Source organism: Manis pentadactyla, chromosome 16 (assembly GCF_030020395.1).
Source record: "Manis pentadactyla isolate mManPen7 chromosome 16, mManPen7.hap1, whole genome shotgun sequence".
NCBI lineage: Eukaryota > Metazoa > Chordata > Mammalia > Pholidota > Manidae > Manis > Manis pentadactyla.
The window spans coordinates 65,875,000-65,894,602 of NC_080034.1; the positions used below are offsets into that span (position 1 = coordinate 65,875,000).

Consider the following 19,603-nt stretch of genomic DNA (forward strand, 5'->3'; position numbering starts at 1 on the left):
TATTTGGGTGGAGCTTTACTCCACTCCAAGAGATGTCCTTATGAGAAGTTGGGGCCTATGGAGAAACACCAGGTATGTGCATGGCAGACAGAAGGCCATGTGAAGGCGCAGCAAGGAGGCAGCCGTCTGCAAGCCTAGGAGAGAGGCTTTGGGCCAGACCAACCCTGCCAGCCCGTGGATCTTGGTCCTTAAGCTCCAGAACTCCATGAAAATAAGTTTCTGTTGACTAAGCCACCCAGTCTGCGGACTCCTGTTATAGCAGGAGTGCCTTCTCCCTCCCGCCAGTCACCAAGTCCTACCCACCCTACTTTCTAAACATTTCTGCAGTCTCTGCAGCCTAAGCTCTGCATACCCATTCAACTGCCCTCGTCCAGCACCCCATCAAATCTTTTGTGGATGCCTGTAGCATCCTCTGAGTAGTCCTTCTGCTATCGCTTTGCCCCCACGAATCCAGTCTCCAAAGAGAGGCCAGAGTGCTCACTTAAAAATGGAATCCTTTCCCCTGATCTAAAACCCTTCAATCTCTCAAAGAATAAAATCAGAACTTAATTTGGCAGGCAGGCCGAGCATGATCATGAGGGCCGTCAGTCGGGGACGGGCAGCCATTGGGCGCAGAAAGCGTAATCCGGGGGCGGAGTAGTAGCTGCAGGCTCCGCCTCCGTCTTTATTCAACCGTCAGTAGCACGTTGAGCGTTGCAGGGATACCATCGGCCGCCGCGTCCTCCGTTCTTCGAGCCGCCGTACCGTGTGCGCAGCGGGCCGACGGAGACCAGTGATGGGCCCGCGAAGTTCTGGGCCCGCTGTGTGCTTGGCTGCGCCTTCCTCCCGACCTCGGCCCCCAGCCTCGGATCGCCGCGTCGCACCCGCTGGGCTCCCGGCGCCGCACTCGCCCCTTCTCGGCTGTTCCGCGACGGGCGGAGGGCGGCGGTCGGCGCGGACATGGAGCCGCTGGCCCGGCCGGACTTCAGAGACCTCGGCTGAGAAGCGGCTCCCGCTTCCGCGGATCTGCGGTGGAGTGTCCCGAGCGGGCCCCGCCGCTTCAGGGGTGAAGACGACAGCGACGGCCCTGCGGGCTGGAAGGTACGTGGCCGCGGGGCGCGGCGGGACCCCTGCCTCCGCCTGAGGGCACGGGGAAACCGGACAAGGGGGCGGCCGTGCGAGTTGCTCGGCGAGCCGCTCGTGGCCCGTGGGGCCGGGAAGCGGCCGACGCGGGTGGTGGGCGCGCGGGGCCCGGCCGGGGGCCTGGAGTCGGCGCGCTCCGCCGGAGGGGCCGCCCGGGAAGGGAGGGAGCGGAGCAGGTGCGCCCGGGCGGACGTCCGAGCGGCCGGCGAAGTTCGCCGGGGCAGAGGGGAGAGGGGCTCGCCGGAGCCGCTGCTCCTCGGTCCCGGCCCAGGTGGTGAGCGCGGCAGCTCTCCTCCCCGCGGCGCGCGTCCTCCCAACCCAGGGCCGCGCCCCCGACCTGCCCCCGCCGCCCGGGACGGGGCCGCGCAGACGGGGTGGCCGGTGGGCGTTTTGTCGTGTTTGGATTTTTCTCGGCGGGGACCTCGAGGGCGAGGGCCGGGCGGCTGAAGTTCAGGTTGGACGGGCGGCGGGGCGGCGGGGGAGAGGCCCCCCGAGGCAGCGCCTTTAAAATAAAATATTTTTTCATTAGGTACCTCTCGTTTTTTTAATTGGGAATGAAGTTTCTTTACTTTGATCTGGGAACTGACAGGGAATTTTCTTGTATTTAGAAATTCACATTTTTCTGGCATTTCGGTTTGTAATCTGCAGCTGAGTAATTTGTAACTCGCCACAGAGATTCTGAGACAGGGACCGTGGGTGTAGTCAGAGTAGCGTGAGGGCCTCTGGAAAAAGACGCCTACCAAAACTCCGTATTAAACAATTCAGCAAAGTCAGAGTCACATTAATTCTTTAAAGTAAAGTATCAAACTAGGACTATAAGCATTCTTAAGTGAAGATTAGTTAAAACCAAAAAGCCAGGAGTAACCCGGCCTGGAATGTTTGAACATCCCCCAGATAAGAAAGTAGCTCAGCATAGCCCATGTCTTCATTGTGTCAATTAAAAGAGGCTATTGTAAAATTTACTTCAGCCTGCCTAAAGGCCCAGTTTATCTTTAACTTTGCCCAGATGCCTCCTCCAGCCCCAAGTCAAGGACTATATAACCTGGGCAACTAATGTGGTAATAAGCCCAGTCACAAACAACAAAGTAAAAGACAGGAAGCATCCCGTCTTAAAGATAAGATTGCATTTGAATAGCCAGGAAGTTAACAAGATACTTTTCTTTTTTTACTAAGGTATTACTGATATACATTCCTCTGAAGGTTTCACATGAAAAAAACAATGTGGTTGATACATTCACCCATATTATCTAGTCCAGGCCCCTCATACCCCATTGCAGTCACTGTCCATCAGTGTAGTAAGATGCTACAGTCACTATTTGCCAAGAAGTAAGAATCTTTATTTTATTTTATTTTATTTATTTTGGTATCATTAATCTACAATTACATGAGGGACGTTATGTTTACCAGTTTACCCCCTTCACCAAGTCCACCCCACATACCCATTTGTCACTGTCCGTCAGTGTAGTAAGATGCTTTAAAATCACTACTTGTCTTCTCTGTGTTGCACAGCCCTCCCTGTGGCCCCCCCACCACATTATACATGCTAATTGTAAGGCCCCTTTCTTCCCTGCCCCCCTTCTCCCTCCCTTCCCACCCATCCTCCCCAGTCCCTTTCCCTTTGGTAACTGTTAGTCCTTTCTTGGGTTCTGTGAGTCTGCTGCTCTTTCGTTCCTTCAGTTTTTCCTTTGTTCTTATATTCCACATAGGAGTGAAATCATTTGGTAGCTGTCTTTCTCCGCCTGGTTTATTTCACTGAGCATAAAATCCTCTAGCTCCATCCATGTTGTTGCAAATGGTAGGATTTGTTTTCATTTATGGCTGAATAATATTACATTGTGTATATGTACCACCTCTTCTTTATCCATTCATCTACTGATGGACACTTAGGTTGCTTCCATGTATTGGCTATTGTAAATGGTGCTGCGATAAACATAGGGGTGTATCTGTATTTTCAAATTGGGCTTCTGCGTTCTTAGGGTAAATTCCTAGAAGTGGGATTCCTGGGTCAAATGGTATTTCTATTTTGTGCTTTTGGAGGAACCTCCATACTGCTTTCCACAATGGTTGAACTAATTTAAATTCCCACCAGCAGTGTAGGAGGGTTCCCCTTTCTCCACAACCTCGCCAACAATTTGTTGTTGCTTGTCTTTTGGATGGTAGCCATCCTTACCGGTGAGAGGTGATATCTCATTGTGGTTTTAATTTGCATTCTCTGATGGCAGGCGATGTGGAGCATCTTTCATATGCCTGTTGGCCATCTGAATTTCTTCTTTGGAGAAGTGTCTGTTCAGCTCCTCTGCCCATTTTTTAATTGGATTGTTCACTTTTTGTTTGTTGAGGTGCGTGAGCTCTTTATGTATTTTGGTTGTCAACCCTTTATCGGATCTGTCATTTATGAATATATTCTCCCATACTGTAGGATGCCTTTTTGTTCTGTTGATTGTGTCTTTTGCCATACAGAAACTTTAGTTTGATGTAGTTCCATGAGTTAATTTTTACTTTTTTTTCCCTTGCTTGAGGAGATGCATTCAGAAAGAAGTTGCTCATGCTTATTTATATTATGTTGTCTTTTAAGAGTTTCATGGTTTTATGACTTACATTCAGGTCTTTGATCCATTTTGAGTTTACTTTTGTGTATGGTGTTAAACAATAATCTAGTTTCTTTCTCTTGCATGTAGCTTTCTAGTTTTGCCAACACCAGCTGTTGAAGAGGCTGTCATTTCCCCCATTGTATGTCCATGGCTCCTTTATCGTATATTAATTTATCATATATGGTTGGGTTTATATCAAGGCTCTCTTGTCTGTTCCATTGGTCCATGGGTCTGTTCTTGTGCCAGTACCAAATTGAGACACTAAGTTTCTTGTCAGTTTTCTGGACTATTTTGCAGAGTTAACATAAGAAATTTAATGCTTTGATTCTTTCCCAGAATAGTAGTTTCTTGGTTTGGGAACATATCAATCAAGGCTGCCTGCCCTGCTTTCCAGATGGGCTGAGTTATTGTCTGTTTGTTAAATAATAAGTTAAGAATCTTGCTTCTTAACTTCTTGAGTGTTAAAATGCAATTTTATCTTTAAGGTGGAATCCTTCCTGCCCTTCACTATGTTTTTTACAGCAGGGCCTGCCTGCTGTATTAATTGCCCAGGTTATATATGACTTGATTAGGGGCTGGAGGAGGAAAAGCAGCATCTGGGCAAAGTTAAAGAAGATAAGCTGGGCCTTTTAGCAGCTAAAGTAAATTTTCCAATAGATTCATTTTATTGACACAATGAAGACATGGGCTATGCTGAGCTACTTTCTTATCTGGGGGATGCTCAAACATTCCAGGCCAGGTTACTCCTGGCTTTTTGGTTTTAACGAATCTTCACTGAAGAATGCTTACATTCCTAGTTTGATATTTTACTTTAGAGAATTAAAGTGACTCTGACGTTGCTGAGTTGTTGAATATGGAGTTTTGGTAGGGGTCTTTTTCCAGAGGCCCTCTCCCTACTCTGACTATGCCCACGGTCCTTGTCTCATTATGACAGCTAATTATTTTTGCTACATTAAATGTTAATATAAATTGAGGTGCGAATGGGCATAACATCCTCATTTCCAAATTGTAGCTTTTATCATGTGTATGAGAACCCTCCTGAAATGACAAAGCATTATACTCAATGAGTATTTTTAACATTAAATGATTAGGTATTACAGGAAATAACTGATACTTTACTTCCTGGCTTAACCTCTCCAAGGGCCCAAGGGCCAAATTTAGAGTAGGCAGGTAGCCTAGCACAAGTAAATTTACGCACCCACCCCAAACCCATCCGAACTCTCTTTACACCAATTTACATTCCCAGAAGTAGCATACCCAGGTTTCTTTTCCACCACATCCTTGCCTAAACTTGTCTCTTGTTTTGTTTTGTTTTGTTTTGTTTTGTTGATACCTGCTATTCTGACTGGCGTGAGGTGATATCTCATTTGGTTTTGAGTTGTATTTCCATGATGACTAGTGATGTGAGAATCCTTTCATGTGGTTGTTGGCCATCTGTATGCCTCCTTTTGAAAAATGTTTGTTCAGGCCCTTTGCCCAACTTTTTATCACATTGTTTTCCATTTGCTTTTGGTGTTGAGTTGTATGAGTTCTTTATACATTTTTGGTATGAGCTCCTTATCAGATACGTCATTTGCAAACACATTCTCACATTCATTAGGTTGTCTTCTCACATTGTTGATGGCTTCCTTTGCTGTGAGGAAGTGTTTTAGTTTGGTGTAGTGTCACTGGTTTATTTTTGCTTTTTGTTTTCCTTGCTGGGGAGACATATCTAGAAAAAAACTGTAATGCCAGTGTTCAAGAGTTTACTGCGCATGCTTTCTTCTAGGAGTTTTATGGTTTCTGGTCTTACTTTAGGTCTTTAAACCAGTTTGAGTTTACTTTGTGTATGGTGTAAGACAGCAGTGCAGTTTCATTCCATTGTATAAGGCTGTCTTGTTCTCCCAGCACCATTTTTGGAGACTGTCTTTTCACCATTGCGTATACTTGCTTCCTTTGTCACGTATTAACTGACCGTATAAGTGTAAGTTTATTTCTGAGCAATCTATTCTATTCCATTGATGTGTGTCTATTTTTGTGCCAGTACCTACTCTTTGATTACTGTAGCTATACAACACAGTTTGAAGTCAGGAAGCATGGTCCTCTCTCTATCTTTATTTTTCTTTCTCGAGATTTCTTTGGCAATTTGGGGTCTTTTGTGGTTCTGTACACATTTTACATTTATTTCTCTAGTGTTGTAAAAACATGCTATTGGTATTTGATAGGGATTGCATTGCACCTGTAGATCGCTTGGGGGTATTAAGGTCATTTTAACTATATTGATTATTCCCGCCCATGAGCATGGAATAGCTTTTTTACATATTTGTGTCAAATTCAGTTTCTTTCATCAGTGTCTGATAGTTTTCAGAATGCAATCTTTCTCCTACTTGGTTAGATTTATGTCTAAACTTCATTCATTTTTATTATTTTTTATCTTTGTATTTTTATTTTGTTATGATTAATGTACAATTACATGAAGAACATTATGTTTACTAGGGTCCCCCCTTCACCAAGTCCCCCCCACAAACCCCATTATAGTCACTGTCCATCAGCGTAGTAAGATGTTGTAGAATCACTGCTTGTCTTCTCTGTTGCAGAGCCCTCCCCATGCCTCCGTCATATTATACATGCTAATCGTAATACCCCCTTTCTTTTTCTCCCACGCTGATCCCTCCCTTCCCTCCCATTCTCCCCAGTCCCTTTCCCTTTGGTAACTGTTAGTCCATTCTTGGGTTCTGTGAGTCCGCTGCTGTTTCGTTCCTTCTGTTTTTGCTTTGTTCTTATACTCCACAGAGTATTGGAATCATTTGCTACTTGTCTTTCTCCACCTGGCTTATTTTAGTGAGCATATCACCCTGTAGCTCCATCCATGTTGTTGCAAATGGTGGTAGGATTTGTTTTCTTATTGCTGAATGATATTCCATAGTGTATATGTACCACCTCTTCTTTATCCATTCATCTCCTGATGGGCACTTAGGTTGCTTCCATTTCTTGGCTATTGTAAATAGTGCTGCGATCAACATAGGGGTGCATATGTCTCTTTCAAACTGGGCTCCTGCATTCTTAGGGTAAATTCCTAGGAGAGGAATTCCTGGGACAAATAGTATGTCTGTTTTTTGGATTTTTGGGGAACCTCCATACTGCTTTCCACAATGGTTGAACTGACTGACATTCCCACCAGCAGTATAGGAGGGTTCCCTTTTCTCCACATCTTCACCAACATCTGTTGTTGTCTGTCTTTTGGATGGTGGCCATCCTAACTGGTGTGAGGTGATACCCCAGTGTGGCTTTAATGTGCAGTTCTCTGATGATTAGCAATGTGGAGCATCTTTTCATGTGCCTGTCTGCCACCTGAAATGGCTTCTTTGGAGAAGTGTCTGTTCAGATCCTCTGCCCATTTTGTAATTGGATTATTTGCTTTCTGTGTGTTGAGGTACGTGAGCTCTTAATACATATTTTGGATGGCAACCCCTTATCGGTTATGTTATCTATGAATATATTCTCCCATCCTGTAGGATGTCTTTTTGTTCTACTGATGGTGTTCAAACGGAATCTTATACCCCGTGCCATGTCATTCCAATTCTAATTTTTTTTTTTCCAGAACACCAATTGACTGAGAAAACTGTTATGAAGAGGAGAAGATGTGATACAGGAAAATCGAGCCTAAGCTGAGAAGTGAGATGGTGTGGAGACTGGTAGATAGTATCTTTCCATGTGTTGCTTTCAAGGGTCATAGCGAAAAAAGGTTGCTAAGGAGATAAAGCCCTGGGTGTTTACATCACCTGGTATCGGTGGAGCCACCTAGCCACTAGCCATTAATGGGAAGGCTAGCATGCGGCACTGTTATCTTTCCTGCGGAGTTAGACGTGTGGCATCCCCCGTTTGCAGTTCTGTCAGACCCTGTGTGGGACTGTCCTGGCACTGGTGGTGGTGGACCTGAGAGCTCTGCCATTCCTGCTGGGCTGTTCCAGCATCCCTCTCAGAACAAGGCCTCAGTAGTGCGCCTGGTAGAGAGAGAGAGAGAGAGAGAGAGAGAAAGAGAGAGAGAGAATTGCACTCAAGAGACGGGCAGTTTTTTTCTGTAGCTCCATGAGCATGTTCCTGATGTTTATTTTGAGATCTGTTTCAGGAAGATTGATTTGAGTCCTGTTACCAGGTTCCTTTGACGGTTCATATTTGTAGGTGACGCCCTCTAGCTCCCAGAAGATTTACTCTCTGGGGCTGCTCAGCCCTTTGGGGGGATGGCAGGGGTCACGGGAGCAGCGCTGGTGCCCTCCCCTGCCGGGAGGAAAGAGGTCTCTCCTGCTTCCCGGCCACAGTGCCTGTCTCCACTGCCAGGGCCAGTTTGCGGAGCACGCAGGGAGAAGCTGCCGTAGGTGGGGACGTCCTCTCGCTGGCCTGGTGCGATGGTGGGGGCCGCCGGGTAGCAAGCCAGTGCCGGCAGGGAGGCAGGCCGTGTATCAGTCACAGCACGGTAGGGGGGCCTCGGAGCTGTGAGGCCAGCCAGGGGGACGGAGCGACTGGAGCTCCTAAAAGTTCTCCCGCCTGCTGGGCAGAGTGCACCCGGGCAGTTTGGCGCACCTGTCCTTTCTCCTTAGTGGCAAGCTCTGGAAGCCTTGTCCCTTTAGCAGCTGTCTCGCTGTTAGGAAGTCTCTCAGACTGCCCGCCTTTCTTTTGTCCCATAGCGGCCGGATGTGGATCCCTGTGTTGTCCCACAGTGGCTGGAATCTCAAGTCTCTGGAAGTATTCTGCCTGTCTTGGCTTTCCAACCCCACCGATCCTCCAGAGCGCACTATGTATGGTAGGTTTGTGCTCCCAGAGCACATCTCCAGGGCTGGGTGTTCAGCAGTCCTAGGCCTCCACCCCCCTCCCCGGTTCCGTTTCTCTTCCTCCCTACTGTGAGCTCAGGTGTGGGAAGTGCTTTGGGTCCCTGTGGATCACGGCTTTGTACGTCACCCTTCTCCTTGAGGTGACAGCCTGCCGCAGCAGCCTTCTTCCCTGCTGCTCTTCCAGAATTTGGGGTAGTTGTTCTATTTCCATATTGTACATCTGTATGTGGTTCTGGGAGGAGGTTTCTTCCTCCCATCTCACGCCGCCTTCTTCAATCCCATCAATCCATCTTTTTTTTTTTTTTTTTCAATTACACTTGTGTAGGGTTCCTTTCCCCACCCCTTTGACTTGTAGTTTGTCTGTGTCCTTGGATCTCAAGTGAGTCTCCTTAAGGGAGCACGTAGGTCATCCTGAGTTTTCATCCCTTCTTCTAATCCTGTTTCTTTTGATTGGAGCATTGAAAGTCTGTCCTTTCATTCTGATAATTGATAGCTGTGGCCTTATTGCACTTTTAAATTTTTTATTTATTTTTTATTTTGTTACTATTAATCTACAATTAGATGAAGAAAATTATGTTTACTAGACTCCCCCCTTCAAGTCCTCCTCAGAAACCCCATTACAGTCCCTGTCCATCAGCGTAGTAAGGTGCTGTAGAATCACTGCTTGTCGTCTCTGTGTTGCACAGCCCTCCCCATGCGCCCCCCCACATTATACATGCTAATCGTAGTACACCCTTTCTTTTCACCTGCCCTTATCCCTCCCTTCCCATCCACCCTCCCCAGTCCCAGTCCCTTTCCCTTTGGTAACTGTTGGTCCATTCTTGGATTCTGTGATTCTGCTGCTGTTTTGTTCCTTCAGTTTCTCTTTGTTCTTATACTCCACAGATGAGTGAAATCATTTGGTACTTGTCTTTCTCCACCTGGCTTATTTCACTGAGTATAATACCCTCTAGCTCCATCCATGTTGTTGCAAATGGTAGGATTTGTTTTTTCTTATGGCTGCTTATTGCACTTTTTAAACTGGATTTCTTTCTTCTTTTTTGTTTGTAGTTTCACTCTGTTCTTTCATCATTGCTCTCCTGGTCATGAGCAATAGCTTTGTTATAATTGATATGTATCTATATCTATCTATCATCTATCTGTCTAATCATATATCTGTCATCTTTCTATATCTTTCTATCTATCTATCTGTCTTTCTATCTCTCTATCTCTCTATCTATCTATCTATCCATCTATCTATCTATCATCTGTCTATCTAATCTATCTATCATCTATCTATCTATCTATCTATCTATCTATCTATCTATCTATCTATCTAATCTAGTCTGTCTATCCATCTATCTATCATCTATCTATCTATCTATCTATCTATCTATCTATCTATCTATCTATCTATCTACCTATCTTATCTATCTATCTATCTATCTGTCTATCTATCTATCTATCTATCTATCTATCTATCTATCTATCTATCTATCTGTCTATCTATCTATCTATCTATCATCTATCATCTGTCATCATCTTTTTGTCTGCCCATCTATCCTTAAGTACAGAACAGTTAACAACACAGCTTATATGTCACTTCCCTACATTGTACTTCCAAAAATCTTGCAAGGTAACTAGGCTGTAGAGATAGCACTGCATTCACTGAGACACTTGCAGGTCGAGTCAGCCGCTTGTGCTTACAAAACCAGTAAATGGTGGTGCAGGGACTTCAGCCCATATCTCTGTCCTCTGTCCTCTTACCTCCTTATCACTTGCTGACTGTATTCTAGCCACATTCATTGACTAAGTGCTCCCTGAAGACCACAAGTATCCTTCCTCTGGGCCTGTTGTAGACAGAAACCTAAACTTGGTGCTTTGCTCACCACCGTGTTTGAGGCACATCGGTGTCACCGCTGATAGGAGGAGGGACAAATGAAAAGGAACACCAAGTTCTAGACAGGAGCAGTTGGGAGCAAAGAGTGTGTTGTTGAGTGACGTGTTTGAGTGTCCAAACTTCCCTCTTTATCTAGTTAAATACTTCTTTACATTTTTAAACATCATGAAATCTACTGATTTCAAAAGCCCAAACACATGTTATTACAGCAATTCAATTGTTGAGGTGAGAAAAAATGAGAAGGGCTTCACTCTACCACTTAATCTATGACTGCATACTATTAAAACCAAACAAAAAGAATCCACTGTGGCTGGAAGGGCTCTTTTGTACTCACTGTCTCTCTGGAGACTCAAACAGAATCCCCCTTTTTTTTTCAGTTTCACTTGTGTAGGGTACCTGTCCCCACCCCTTCAACTTGTAGTTTGTCTGTGTCCTTGGATCTCAAGTGAGTCTCCTGTAAGGGAGCACGTAGATGATCTTGAGTGAGCGATAGCTTTGTTTAGTATTATGATTTCCTGTCTACCTACCTACCTGTCTATTTATCTATCCATCTATCCATATCTATCTATCTACATATGTATGTATGTATGTATCTAATCTATCATCTATCTATGTCTATCTACTATCATCTATGTACCTAATTAATCTGTATGTATATCTATCTGATCTATCAATCATCTATGTATGTATCTATTTTCTCAGTTTTGTCAATGTTCTGTCACTAGGTGCACATTCATTCCTTAACCTTCCCCACTTAGAATGCAGTCTGTTTCCAGTGAGTCTCAGACTAAGACATATGGATACACATACACAGTAATGGCTTAGTGTGATGTCACATTTCCTCCTTGTATTGACCTGCTTCACTGAAAGTCAGCATTTCTCTTAGATTTTTTATAAAAGTTCACATATATGTAAATGGAAAATTCACTACCGATATGCTGTGCTTGAGTGGACAAACTACCTGACTTTTATTTCCAACTAATTTTTGTGTCTAAAAATCCTATCATTAGCCACTCAAACAAAGTAATGAATCGAGAAAATTCTTTTGCAGCAAATATTTATTTAAACGCTTAGTATGTCCTTGGCATTGAGGTAACTCTATCAATAGAAGAGTCAGCAAGTATCATATATACTAGTGCAAGTGATGTATGTAAATTATTTCCTTTGATTATCTCAACAACTCTGTGAAGTACATCGTGCACCAGATGAGTCTGAGGTTAGTTATTTTCCCCAAAGTTACCCGAAGCTGTTAAGTGAGAAATTTGGATTTGCACAGAGTGTTTGATTATAAATAGTCTACACTATTAACATCTTCAGCCTCTTGTATCTTCCTTCTTTGGAAATTGCAGCTTCAGAAGAGTGGCAGATGTTGTTATGCCAATGATTATATCAAATATACCAACAATTGATTTGGAAACAAGGGTACAAGTGAGCTGAACAGGTGTTTTAGTAATTGTATAGCAGGAAGAAGCAGTTATGTAGTGATGGTACTTAAGCTAGAAAATGAAGACTATGTAGGAGTTAAGCAGCAGAACAGGGAGTGGAAGAGTATTTCTAATAGAGGAAATCAAGTGGCTAAAGGATGTAGAGCAGGAAAGAGACTGGGACATTTGAGGAAAAGATAGAATGTGGCCAGTTATTGCCTCAAACCTTGGAAGAGTGGGGAAAATAGGCCATAGAGTATGTCAGTTTAGATAGAGATGCTCATATGTGGGTTTCCATGTTGAAAATATTGGAAATTTTTAGCAATTACCTGTGTCATGAAACAGAAGGGTAGGTTTAGGAGTAAGACTCCCCAAATGGGAAGTTTTGTAATAAAAAAACAATAAGTAAATAGATACCTTGGTTACTTTGTAAGGCTCTGCTGTACCACAGTACTACACACTGGATTGTTTACACCACAGACATGTATCCTTTCACAGTTAGGGGTCTAGAAGTCTGAGAGTGAAGTGTCACCAGCTGGGTTCCTGCTGAGGGCTGTGGCCTGGGGTCGGCTCCATGCCTCTCTCCTAGGTTCTGGTGGGTTTTGGCAGTATTTGGCTTATAGAAGTGTTCCCCCAAACTCTGTCTTGTCAGTCACATGCCATTAGGCCTACATGTATATCTGTGTTCAAACTTTTTTTTTTTCTTGTTATTAATCTACAATTACATGAAGAACATTATGTTTACTAAGCCCCCCTGTTCACCAAGTCCCCCCCACACACCCCATTACAGTCACTGTCCATCAGTGTAGTAAGATGCTGTAAAATCACTACTCGTCTTCTCTGTGTTGCACAGCCTTCCCCATGCTACACCCTACGTGGTAATTATACATGATAATTGTAATACCCGCTTTCATTTTCCCTGCCCTTATCCCTCCCTTTGCACCCATACTCCCTAGTCCCTTTCCCTTTGGTAACTGTTAGTCTATTCTTGGGTTCTGTGATTCTGCTGCTGTTACGTTCCTTCAGTTTTTCTTTGTTCTTATGCTACACATATGAGTGAAACCATTTGATACTTGTCTTTCTCCGCCTGGCTTATTTCACTGAGCATAATACCATTTAGCTCCATCCATGTTTTTGGGAATGGTAGGATCTGTTTTTTTCTTATGGCTGAGTAATATTCCATTGTGTATATGTACCACATCTTCTTTATCCATTCATCTGCTGATGGACATTTAGGTTGCTTTCATATCTTGGCTATTGTAAATAGTGCAGCGATAAACATAGGGGTGCATCTGTCTTTTTCAAACTGGAGTGCTGCATTCTTAGGGTAAATTCCCAGAAGTGGAATTCCTGGGTCAAATGGTATTTCTATTTTGAGAATTCTGAGCAACCTCCATGCTGCTCTCCACAATGGTTGAACTAATTTACATTCCCACCAGCAGTGTAGGAGGGCTCCCCTTTCTTCACAGTGGAGAACGTTGCCAACATTTGTTGTTGTCTTTTCAATGATGGCGATCCTTACTGGTGTGAGGTGATGTCTCTTTGTGCTTTTAATTTGCATTTCTCTGATGAGAAGCGATGTGGAGCATCTTTTCATGTGCCTGTTGGCCATCTGGATTTCTTCTTTAGAGAACTGTCTATTCAGCTCCACTGCCCATTTTTTAATTGGATTATTTGCTTTCTGTGTGTTGAGGTGAATGAGATCTTTATATATTTTGGATGTCAACCGTTTACATGGTATGTCATTATGAATATATTCTCCCATACTGTAAGGTACCTTTTTGTTCTACTGATGGTGTCCTTTTCTGTACAGAAGCTTTTCAGCTTGATATAGTCCCACTTATTCATTTTTGCTTTTGTTTCCATTACGCGGGGAGATATGTTCATGAAGAAGTTGCTCATGTTTATGTCCAAGAGATTTCTGCCTGTGTTTTTTTCTAGGAGTTTTATGGTTTCATGTCTTACATTCATGTCTTTGATCCATTTCGAATTTCCTTTTGTGTATGGGGTTAGACAGTGATCCAGTTTCATTCTCTTACTTGTAGCTGTCCAGTTTTGCCAGCACCATCTGTTGGAGAGACTGTCATTTCCCTGTGGTTATGCCCATGGCTCCTTTATCGTATGTTAATTGATCATATATGTTTGGGTTAATGTCTGGAGTCTGTATTCTGTCCCACTGGTCTGTGGCTCTGTTCTTGTGCCAGTACCAAATTCTCTTGATTAGTGTGGCTTTGTAGTAGAGTTTGAAGTTGGGGAGAGAGATCCCCCCCACTTCATTCTTCCTTCTCAGGATTGCTTTGGCTATTTGCGGTCTTTGGTGTTTCCATATGAATTTTTGAAGTATTTGTTCCAGTTTGTTGAAGAATGTTGTTGGTAATTTGATAGGGATTGCATCAAATCTGTATATTCCTTTGGGCAGGACGGCCATTTTGACGATATTAATTTCTCCTAGCCAAGATCATGGGATGGGTTTCCATTTGCTAGTGTCCTCTTTAATTTCTCTTAAGAGTGTCTTATAGTTTTCAGGGTATAGGTCTTTCACTTCCTTGGTTAGGTTTATTCCGAGGTATTTTATTCTTTTTGATGTAATTGTGAATGGAATTGTTCTCCTGATTTCTCTTTCTATTAGTTCATTGTAGTTGTATAGGAAAGCCACAGATTTCTGTGTGTTAATTTTGTATCCTGCAACTTTGCTGTATTCTGATATCAGTTCTAGTAGTTTTGGGGTGGAGTCTTTAGGGTTTTTTATATACAATATCATGTCATCTATAAATAGTGACAGTTTAACTTCTTGTTTCCCAGTCTGGATTCCTTTTATTTCTTTTGTTTTGCCTAATTGCGGTGGCTAGGACCTCCAGTACTATGTTGAATAACAGTGGGGAGAGTGGGCATCCCTGTGTTGTTCCCGATCTCAGAGGAGAAGCTTTTAGTTTCTTGCTTTTCAATGTGATGTTAGCTGTGGGTTTGTCATATACGGCCTTTATTATGTTGAGGCACTTGCCCTCAATGCCCATTTTGTTGAGAGTTTTTAATCATGAATGGATGTTGACTTCTGTCGAATGCTTTTTCAGCATCTATGGAGATGATCATGTGGTTTTTGTCCTTCATTTTGTTGATGTGGTGGATGATGTTGATGGATTTTTGAATGTTGTACCATCCTTGCATCCCTGAGATGAATCCCACTTGGTCATGGTATATGATCCTTTTGCGGTATTTTTGAATTCGGTTTGCTAATATTTTGTTGAGTATTTTTGCATCTACGTTCATCAGGGATATTGGTCTGTAGTTTTCTTTTTTGGTGGGGTCTTTGCCTGGTTTTGGTATTAGGGTGATGTTGGCTTCATAGAATGAGTTTGCTAGCATTCCCTCCTCTTCTACTTTTGGAAAACTTTGAGGAGAATGGGTATTATGTCTTCTCTGTATGTCTGATAAAATTCTGAAGTAAATCCATCTGGCCCGGGGTTTTTTTACTTGGGTAGTTTTGTAATTACTGCTTCTGTTTCGTTGCTGGCAATTGGTTTGTTTAGATTTTCTGTTTCTTTCTGGGTCAGTCTTGGAAGGTACTATTTTTCTAGGAAGTTGTCCATTTCTCCTAGGCTTTCCAGCTTGTTAGCATATAGGTTTTCATAGCATTCTCTAATAATTGTTTGTATTTCTATGGAGTCCATCATTATTTTATCTTTCTCGTTTCTGATTTTGTTGATGTGTCTTGATTCTCTTTTTCTCCTACTAAGTCTGGCTAGATCCTTATCTATTTTTATTTTCTCAAAGCACGAGCTCTTGGTTTCATTGACTTTTTTTCTGTGGTTTTATTCTTCTCAATTTTATTTATTTCTTCTCTGTTCTTTATTATGTCCTTCCTTCTCCTGACTTCAGGGCTCATTTGTTCTTTTTCCAATTTTGATATTTGTGACATTAGACTATTCATTTGGGATTGTTCTTCCATCTTTAAATATGCCTGGTTTGCTATATACTTTCCTCTTACGACTGCTTTTGCTGCGTCCCACAGAAGTTGGGACTTTGTGTTGTTGTTGTCATTTGTTTCCATATGTTGCTAGATCTCCATTTTAATTTTGTTGTTGATCCATTGATTATTTAGGAGCATGTTGTTAAGCCTCTATGTGTTTGTGAGCTTTTTTGCTTTCTTTGTACAATGTATTTCTAGCTTTATACCTTTGTGGTCTGAAAATTTGGTTGTTAGGATTCCAATCTTTTTGAATTTACTGTGCCTCTTTTTGTGGCCTAGCAATGTGGTCTATTCTGGACAATGTTCCATGTGCACTTCAGAAGAATGTGTATCCTGTTGCTTTTGGATGTAGAGTTCTATAGATGTCTATTAGGTCCATGTGTTCTAGTGCGTTGTTTACTGCCTCCATGTCCTTACTTATTTTCTGTCTGGTGCATCTATCCTTTGGAATGAGTGGTGTGTTGAAGTCTGCCAAAATGAACGCATTGCATTCTATTTCCTCCTTTGGTTCTGTTAGTATTTGTTTCACATATGCTGGTGTGCTGTGTTGGGTGCATATATATTTATAATGGTTATATCCTCTTGTTGGACTGACCCTTTATCATTATGTGATGTCCTTCTTTATCTCTTGTGACTTTCTTTGTTTTGATGTCTATTTTGTCTGATACCTGTAGTGCAACACCTGCTTTTTTCTCCCTGTTTGGATGGAATATGTTTTTCCATCCCTTGACTTTTAGTCTGTGCATGTCTTTGGGTTTGAGGTGCATCTCTTGTAAGTAGCATATAGAAGGGTCTTGCTCTTTTATCCATTCTATTACTCTGTCTTTTGATTGGTGCATTCAGTCCATTTGCATTTAGGGTGACTATTGAAAGATATGTACTTATTGCCATTGCAGGCTTTAGATTTGTGGTTACCAAAGGTTCAAGGTTAGGTTCTTTAGTATCTTACTGTCTCACTTAACTCGCTTATTGTGGTGTTATGAGCACTGTCTGGTGATTCTTTATTTCTCTCCCTGCTTATTCCTCCCCCTCCATTCTTTATATTTTGGGTGTTTTATTACGTGCCCCTTTGTGTTTCCTTTGACTGCTTTTGTGGGTAGTTGATTTTATTTTTTGCCTTTAGTTTATTTGGTTGGTCTGCTTTCTTTGCTGTGATTTTATTTTCTCTGGTGACATCTGTTTAGCCTTAGGAGTGCTGCCATGTAGAGCAGTCCCTCTAAAATACTGTGTAGAGGTGGTTTGTGGGAGGGAAATTCCGTCAACTTTTGCTTGTCTGGGAATTGTTTACTCCCTCCTTCATATTTAAATGATAATCGTGCTGGATACAGTAATCTTGGTTCAAGGCCCTCCTGTTTCATTGCATTGAATATATTATGCCATTCTCTTCTGGCCTGTAAGGTTTCTGTTGAGAAGTCTGATGATAGCCTGTTGGGTTTTCCTTTGTAGGTGCCCTTTTTCCTCTGTCTAGCTGCCTTTGAAACTCCTTGTCCTAGATCTTTGCCATTTTATTTATTATGTGTCTTGGTGTTGTCGTCCTGGGGTCCCTTCTTTTGGGAGTTCTGTGTACTTCCGTGGTCTGATCAATTATTTCCACCCCCAGTTTGGGGAAGTTTTCAGCAATTATTTCTTGAAATACACTTTCTATCCCTTTTTCTCTCTCTTCTTCTGGTACCCCTATAATGTGGATATTGTTCCTTTTGGATTGGTAACATAGTTCTCTTAATATTGTTTCATTCCTTGAGATCCTTTTATCTCTCTCTGTGTCAGCTTCTAAGCGTTCCTGTTCTCTGGTTTCTATTCCATCAATGGCTTTTTGCATCTCATCCATTCTTCATTAACATCCTTCCAGAGATTGTTTTATTTTTGTAGTCTCCCTCCCTACTTTGTCCATTAGCTCTTGCATTTTTCTCTGCAGCTCCATCAGCATGGTCATGACCTTTATTTTGAATTCTTTCTCAGGAAGATTGGTTAGGTCTGTCTCCCCAAGCTCCTTCTCAGGGGTTGTCTCTGTTAGTCTGGTCTTGATCAAATTCTTCTGACTTTTCATGGCGATAGAGGTAGTTGTGGGGAGTTGACGCATATGTCAGCTGGGAGAACATCCCTTCTTGCTATTTTGTGGCCTTAGTCTCCTGTGAGAACAGCGACCCCTAGTGGCTTGTGCTGGGCAGCTGCATGCAGATGTGGCCTCTAAGTCTGGCCCGAGCGGCTGCTCTCGGTGTGGCCGGCCTCAGGTTGCTGCTCCACTATGGCAGAGCATTGCCGGAGGGGGAACGTGCCGGAGGCTGTTCATCGCCGTGAGGGGCCTCCAAGCTCCACTGCCGCCCAGGGGGTTAGGGCGCCCAGAGTTCCCCATGATTCCCAGCTTCTGTGCTGAGCACGCCAGGACGCTTCCATCCAGCTGTGGGGCCCCTGTCCCTTAAAGACTTTCAAAAAAGCCCTCGCTTTTCTTTTGTCCCAGGGGCGCCAGCTGCGCTGACCCACTTGCAGGTTTTACCGTTCTGTTTCCCTAGTGTCCAGCACACCATGCACTGTGTGTCTCCGCTCCCAGTGTGGATGACTGGGGCTGGGTATTTAGCAGTCCTCGGCTCCTTCTGCCTCCCCGCTCCGACTCCTCTCCTCCCACCAAGGAGCTGGTGTGATTGGCACGCTCGGGTCCCACCAGGCCGTGGTTTGTATCTTACCCCCTTCGTGTGGCGCTAGGGTCTCGCAGATGTAGATGTAGACTGGCTGTTGTACTGTATCTTCTGGTTTCTCTTTTAGGAGTATTTATATGTGTTGTATTTTCAAAAATATATGTGGTTTTGGGAGGAGATTTCGGCTACTCTACTCACGCCACCATCTTCGCTCCTCCTCCCTCTGTGTCTTTTGATTGGTGCATTTCCTGCATTTACATTCAGGGTAATTATCGATAGATATGTACTTATTTCCATTGCAGGCTTTGCATTCGTGGGTACCATAGGTTAAAGGATAGCTTCTTTGCCATCTAATCGTCTAACATTAACTCACTTATGCTGTTATAAACACAGTGTGATGATTCTTTATTTCCCTCCCTTCTTTTTCTACCTCCTCCAATCTCTGTGTTTTAGGTGTTTAATTCTGTACTCTCTTGTGTTTCCCTTAACTCCTTTTGTGGATAACTGATTTTATTTTTTGGCTTTAGTTAGTATTTGTTGTGCTTTCTTTGGTGTGATTTTATTTTCTCTGGTACCATCTATTTAACCTTAGGAGTACTTCCATCTAAAGCAGTTCCTTTAAAATACACTGTACAGGTGTTTTGTGGAAGGTAAATTCCCTCAACTTTTGCTTATCTGGAAATTGTTTAATCCCTCCTTCAAAATTAAGTGATGATCTTGCTGGATACAGTATTCTTGGTGCAAGGCCCTTCTATTTCATGCATTATGTATATCATGCCATTCTCTTGTGGCCTGTAAGGTTTCTGTTGAGAAGTGTGAAAATAGCCTGATTTGTTTTCCTTTGCAGGTGATCTTTTTTCTCTGGCTGCTTTTACTACCCTGTCCTTGCCTTTGATCTTTGCCATTTTAATTATTATGTGTCTTGGTGTTGTTCTCCTTGGGTCCCTTATGTTGGGAAATCTGTGGGTTTCCATGGTCTGAGACTATTTCCTTCCCCAGCTTGGTGAAGTTTTCATCAATTATTTCTTCAATGACACTTGCTATCTCATTTTCTCTCTCTTCTTTGGTACCCCTATAATGCGAATATTATTCCATTTGCATTGGTCACACAATTCTCCTAAGTGTTCTTTCATTCCTGTAGATCCTTTTGTCTCTCTCTGCCTCAGTTTCTCTGTATTC

The 19,603-nt window shown here is 43.0% G+C and overlaps 1 protein-coding gene across 1 annotated transcript in view; it reads left to right on the top strand.

Moving 5' to 3' along the window:
• Positions 1–956: 956 nt before the first annotated feature.
• The window catches only part of LOC130681266 (bromodomain adjacent to zinc finger domain protein 2B-like), a 107,187-nt gene continuing 88,540 nt past the window's right edge, over positions 957–19,603 (top strand). Inside the window, exon 1 of the mRNA XM_057493903.1 lies at positions 957–1,080. The gene's annotated coding sequence lies outside the window, so the exon portion shown is untranslated. The remainder of the gene's footprint in view (positions 1,081–19,603) is intronic.